This window comes from Pinus tabuliformis, chromosome 9 (assembly GCF_031772625.1).
Source record: "Pinus tabuliformis cultivar Carrire ecotype Pingquan chromosome 9, CPIR1, whole genome shotgun sequence".
NCBI classification, from domain to species: domain Eukaryota; kingdom Viridiplantae; phylum Streptophyta; class Pinopsida; order Pinales; family Pinaceae; genus Pinus; species Pinus tabuliformis.
This window is the reverse complement of record NC_142307.1, coordinates 1,426,895,812-1,426,901,811: the sequence shown is the minus strand read 5'-3', so window position 1 is coordinate 1,426,901,811 and position 6,000 is coordinate 1,426,895,812.

The window sequence follows — 6,000 nt, the reverse complement described above, 5'->3', positions numbered from 1 at the left end:
AAAATTGGAGAGAGAAGGGGGTTTGTTGTGAAGTACGGACTAAGTGAGGGAGGGAGGGAGAGAGAGGGAGAGAGGATGGAGAATAAGAGGAAGAGGGGGGAAGAGAGAGAGAGAATGATAAGAGGGGGGAGGAGAGAGAGAAGGAGAGATGAGGGCTAAGGGAGGAAAGGAGGGAAGGGATTGAGGGGGAAAGAGGAGGAAGATAGATTCATAGAGTGAGCATAAAGGAGAGAGAGAAGGAGAGATGAGGGCTAAGGGAGGGAAGGAGAGAAGGGAGTGAGGGGGGAAGAGGAGGAAGAGAGATTCATAGTGTGAGCAGAAAAGGTAAGGAAAGAGGGACAGGTAGATATATATATATATATATATATATATATATATATATATATATATATATATATATATATATATATATATATGTATATATATATATATATATATATATATATATATATAGAGAGAGAGAGAGAGAGAGAGAGAGAGAGATGGGGGGGATAGGGATAGAAATAGTGATGGAGTGAGGGAGAGGGAGAGAGGAGGAAATATAGATATAGATAGAGTGGGGAGAGAAAGAGGGAAGACGAGAGAGAGGGAGAGAAGCGGTGTGAGGGGGAAGAGGGAAGCAAAGACAAACAAAGAGAGTGAGTGATAGGTAGAGAAAGAAAGAGAGTGATGCAGGAAAAGGGGGGAGAGATAGTGAGGGAGTGAGGGAGAGTTTTGGCACGCAGAGGTGACGAAGGTTTAGATGTAAGCCAACAAATATCCCTCAAATACTATAATTTTCAACATCTACAAGGAACTGAGATCTCACCCAAGTTATATTGATGGGTTTGTAAGAACCTTTGAAGGCAATGTGAGAATAAAGGAAATAGATATGACTATGGTTTAGAAAAACCCAGCACAAACTAGTGCACCCACAATATGTTTCAAATATATTCTTTAAATAAATAATGATCATACACCTTTACAACATACATTGAAACATTCCTAGTAACTACGACATGCATCGATTGAGTAAAATCATTGTTTAACTAGGCTAGTAAGCATTCTATAGGAATTCATTGTGTGAGTGCAAAACTAAATCAGATGGAGAAAAAAACAAGGTTCACTCATTTATGCAATGAAATGTTTATTTACATTACACTTCAACCATAAAATATGCACACTGAACATTCACTAGACACCTTGCAAAGACTCTATAACTCATTCATTGATCCAAATATTGATACAAAATACATAAGTCATAAAATGATGAAACTTGTATAGAACATATTCACATTTCATATTCATATCAAACATCAATAGTACAAGTTATACAAAATAACCATACACCCGAATACAGGAACTTACACTACCATCATTCAGATCACACTATCTCGCCAACACCATTACAACAAATAGAGTAAATGTTAACAATAGAATGATAGACTATCAGAAACAAGGTAAACCATCGAACAACACAACCATTGATCAAAACTACTACTGAACAAAACAAAACAAAAAAATCTACCATAAAAGAACTCCTTAAATAGCTTTAGACTTTAGCATCGTGTTCTAGGGAATCTTCAGCCATATCACCCTGATGAGGTGTCCTCATATATTACAAGCCAATACCAATTGTTGGACCATACTGGGCCAAATCACAATTTATGCCAATGACTAACTAACTCTCATAGTTAGAGAATGTGTTGTCATATGAAGAATATTTCTATTATGGCACAGTCTTCTTGGCCTTCGCTATACATCTACACATCCTGATAAACATTACATAACATGTGCCTAATGTTCACCATCCTCTACATGGTTTCTCCATACTCACGCAAATTTTCAAAAAAAATCTCCCTTTCCTCCTCTTTCCTCCTCTTTCCTCCTTGGGCCCAACACTACTCGTGGCTTGTCCCCAAGCCATTCTAGCATGGTTATGCACCAAACAAAGGAAGGATCTCTATAGTTTTTTCCAAAAAACATTCAAACATATGTTTGTCTATATGCATAGTTGTTTTTATTTCCTCGCTTGGTACGATAATAATTTCTACAATCTCCATAGGCATAGGAGAAATTTGGAATATGGGTTCATTCTAAAAAATGGCTTGGTGCATTGTGGCCTACACTCCAATGAGATCATCTATGAGTTACAAGGATTTGTCCTAATGCTATACCACTTTCTGAACCCATTGTTGATACTCTGTTCCCCATTGGTTGATTTTTCCACCCAATCTCACACTTTCTACCATTGTAGCTTTGTGCTTTGGTGCTGGTAGAGATATCAAATTGATGCATATAGACTCATTTTGTTGTTGCGAATTTAAATTATGGTATCAATATATTTGAGCTTAGAACTATTATACAACCTATTCCATAAATCTATTTCAATGTCATATAATCTAGTGCACTCATGCTCAAGCTCGCATGCACTTTCAAAAGACTCATAGGCTATTGTACCCTTTCTCACCTTTCAACTTCCTCTGGTGGGGTAGTGGAATTCATCTATAACTACATCTCTTACTCCTTTGCTTTCAGGCTATGATTGACCTCCTCAATTTTTGACAATTTATTCTTTGCAAGAGTGTTAATTTTGATTGGGACACCTAGAATTTTACTGTACACTACTTAAATGGGCCATGGGACTATCCCTTCTCTTTATTTGGCTTCATGTCATGCTTCTACCAACTATGTGTGTGCCACTTACAGAGCCTCATCCTCACTAGTAAACTCAACCAGGTTTGTTAAGGATAATTGCGCCCTGAAGTATACTTATTAGAAAATAAATTTTTGCAATGAATGTAAAAGATGCATGGGTAGCTGAGAAATAATCAATTCTACCCAAGGTAGCACCTGGGCTCGTTGTTGCACATCAATATCCACAAAGTATATTTCTTCTAAGGGAATCACCAAAGTGTGATGTTTGGTTAATATAGAGGATGGTTGTGACAACTTTGATTGGATCTTCAGTGAAGGATCAGGTGCATTGGTTACCTCAATCATAGTAGTTGACTTTGTCACAATTGGTGTAAGAGTCAATGTCTTTGATGACTTAATCAACAGATGTCGTTTCTCCAACTTCTACTACATCTGATCCTATATCACATTTTGTTCTCGGGATTCATTTTTAGTGGTTTCTATGAGAGGGGTAGTCCCTTGCTCCATTGCCTCTTTGATCTCCTTGGCCAATTTATCTAAGTCCTCCTCTAATAGAGAAGGTACATCTAGGTTGATTTTCTTCTTTACATTCCTCTTATTTCATGTGTCCTATTGTTAACCATACAATGGTTTCTTCTTACCTCCTGACATAGCTTCCTCTTTGTTGGCGTCCTGCTATGGCATGCTCAAACGCTCTCCTTCAAGCTCCTATGGCGAGGGTTCTAGGAATTCCTTGTCTTGTGGGGAAGTTTTCCCTTATTTTTGTTAATATTGGTGCTCTTCCTTTGTGCCACTATTATTTACTTATACTTTTGGATACTCCTCAAGGGGCGGTGTGTGTTATTATGTTGAATAATCTTTCACTATTTGTGACATTTAATGCTCATAGAGCATGCATTGACACTTCAACCATTGTTTGTATGGGTTTGCACATGCATGTATGTAAACATGGTGGGGGTGGCATGGAACTTTTCCAATTCCTTGTAGGATTTGAAAACCTTGATGAATTCCACTATGCCACCAAAGGAAGTAGAAAGGTGGAAAGGTTACAATATCCTCTCAGTCTTTTAAAAGTGCATGAGAGCTTGAGCATGAGTGCACTAGACTATATCACACTGAAATAGAATTATGGAATAGATTGTAGAATAGTTGTAAGCTCAAAGATATTGATACCAGAATTCAAACTTTGGAGAAACAAAATGAGTCTATACGTTTTAATTTGATATCTATACCAGTGCCAAAACACAAAGCTACAATGGTAGAAAGTGTGAGATTGGGTGGAAAATTTTACCAATGGGAAACCGAGTATCAACAATGGGTTCAGAAAGTGGTATAGCATTAGGATGAAGCCTTGTAACTCACAGATGATCTCATTGTAGTGTAGGCAACAATGCACCAAGCCATTGTTCAAAATAAACCCATGTTCCAAATTTCTCCTATGCCTATGGAGATTGTAGAAATTATTATCGTACCAAGAGAGGAAATAAAAACAACTATGCATATAGCCAAACATATGTTTCAATGCTTTTTCAAAAAAACTATAGAGTTCCTTCCCTTTTTGGTGCATAACCATGCTAGAATGGCATGGGGGAAGCCACGAATAGTGTTGGGGCCAAGGAGGAAAGAGGAGGAAAGGGAGATGTTTTTTGAAAAACTGCGTGAGTATGGAGAAACCATGTAGAGGATGGTCGACACCATGCACATGTTATGTAATGTTTGTCAGGCTGTGTAGATGTGAAACGATGGTCAAGAAGACTGTGTCATAAGTGAAAGATTCTTCATATCACAACACATTCTCCAACTGTGAGAGTTGGTTAGTTGTTGGCATGAATTCTGATTTGTCCCAGTATGTTCCAACAATTGGTATTGGCTTGGAATGTATGAGGACAACTCATTACGGTGAGATGGTTGAAGATTCACTAGAGCACAACGCTAAAGTCTAAAGCTATTTAAGGAGTTTTTTTTATGGTAGAGGTTTTTGTTTTGCTTTGTTTAGTAGTAGTTTTGATCGATGGTTGTGTTGTTCGATGGTTTACCTTGTTTATGATAGTCTATCATTATATTGTTAATATTTACTCTATTTGTTGTAATGGTGTTGGCGAGATAGTGTGATATGAATGATGGTAGTGTAAGTTCCTGTATTCCAGCGTATGGTTATTTTGTATAACTTGTACTATTGATGTTTGATACAAATATGAAATGTACATATGTTCTATGTCAATTTCATGGTTTTATGACTTATGTATTTTGTATCAATATTGGGACCATTGAATGAGTTATAGAGTCTTTGCAAGGTTTCTAGCGATTGTTCTGTGTGCATAGTTTATGGTTGAAGTATAATGTAAATAAACATGGCATTGCATAAATGAATGAACCTCGTTTTTTTTCATCTGATTTAGTTTTGCACTCACACAATGAATTCCTATTGAATGCTTACTAGTCTAGTTAAACAATGTATTTTACTCAATCGATGCATGTCATAGTTACTAGAAATGTTTCAACATATGTTGTAAAGGTGTATGAACATGCTTTCTTTAACGAATATATTTGCAACATATTTTGGATGCACTAGTTCATGGTGGGTTCTTGTAAACCATAGTCATATATATTTCCTTTACTCTCGCATAACCTTCAAAGTTTCTTACAAACACATCAATATAACTTGGGTGAGATCTCAATTCCTTGTAGATGTTGAAAATTATGGTATTTGAGAGATATTTGTTGGCTTGCATCTAAACCTTCGTCACCCCTACGCGCCAATATTTTTTCTCTACCAAATATGTTTCATATTTTTCCATGGTCAGGGTGTCCTCTTGGTTCTCTGTTTCACAACTCCTACCTACGAACACAAATAAGGTTATAGAAACAAAGCTTTATTTTTTACCTTTCTTTATTTTTATTCAGCGTCTACAAGCAGATCAACTTTGGAAAGTGGGGTGGTTGTCTCTGTACAATTTTGTGCATCCCACATTAGCAATCAGTTAAGTGGATCCCCATTCAATTTCTCCAATTGGAAATCCCTTGCATCTTTGGCATACATGATAATATACGGTCCCAACCAATCCATCTGAATCTTTCCAAGGTGCTTTAGAAATTTGTCGTCATACATCAACAAAATATCACCAATCTAGAATTTCTTTTACTTAATGTGACAATTGTGCCATGTATTCTCCCTGACATTTTACATATTTTGGTGGAACCCTACTAGGAATTTATCTTCTTCTAGTTATACTGAATCTATCAATTGTTTATCTACTACGTTGGAATCCATCAAATTGATTGTGAAAAAAATGTGGAGACTGGGGACTATGAATTCCATGGGCATTACTACTTCATGTCCATATGCCAACCAAAGAGGTGTTT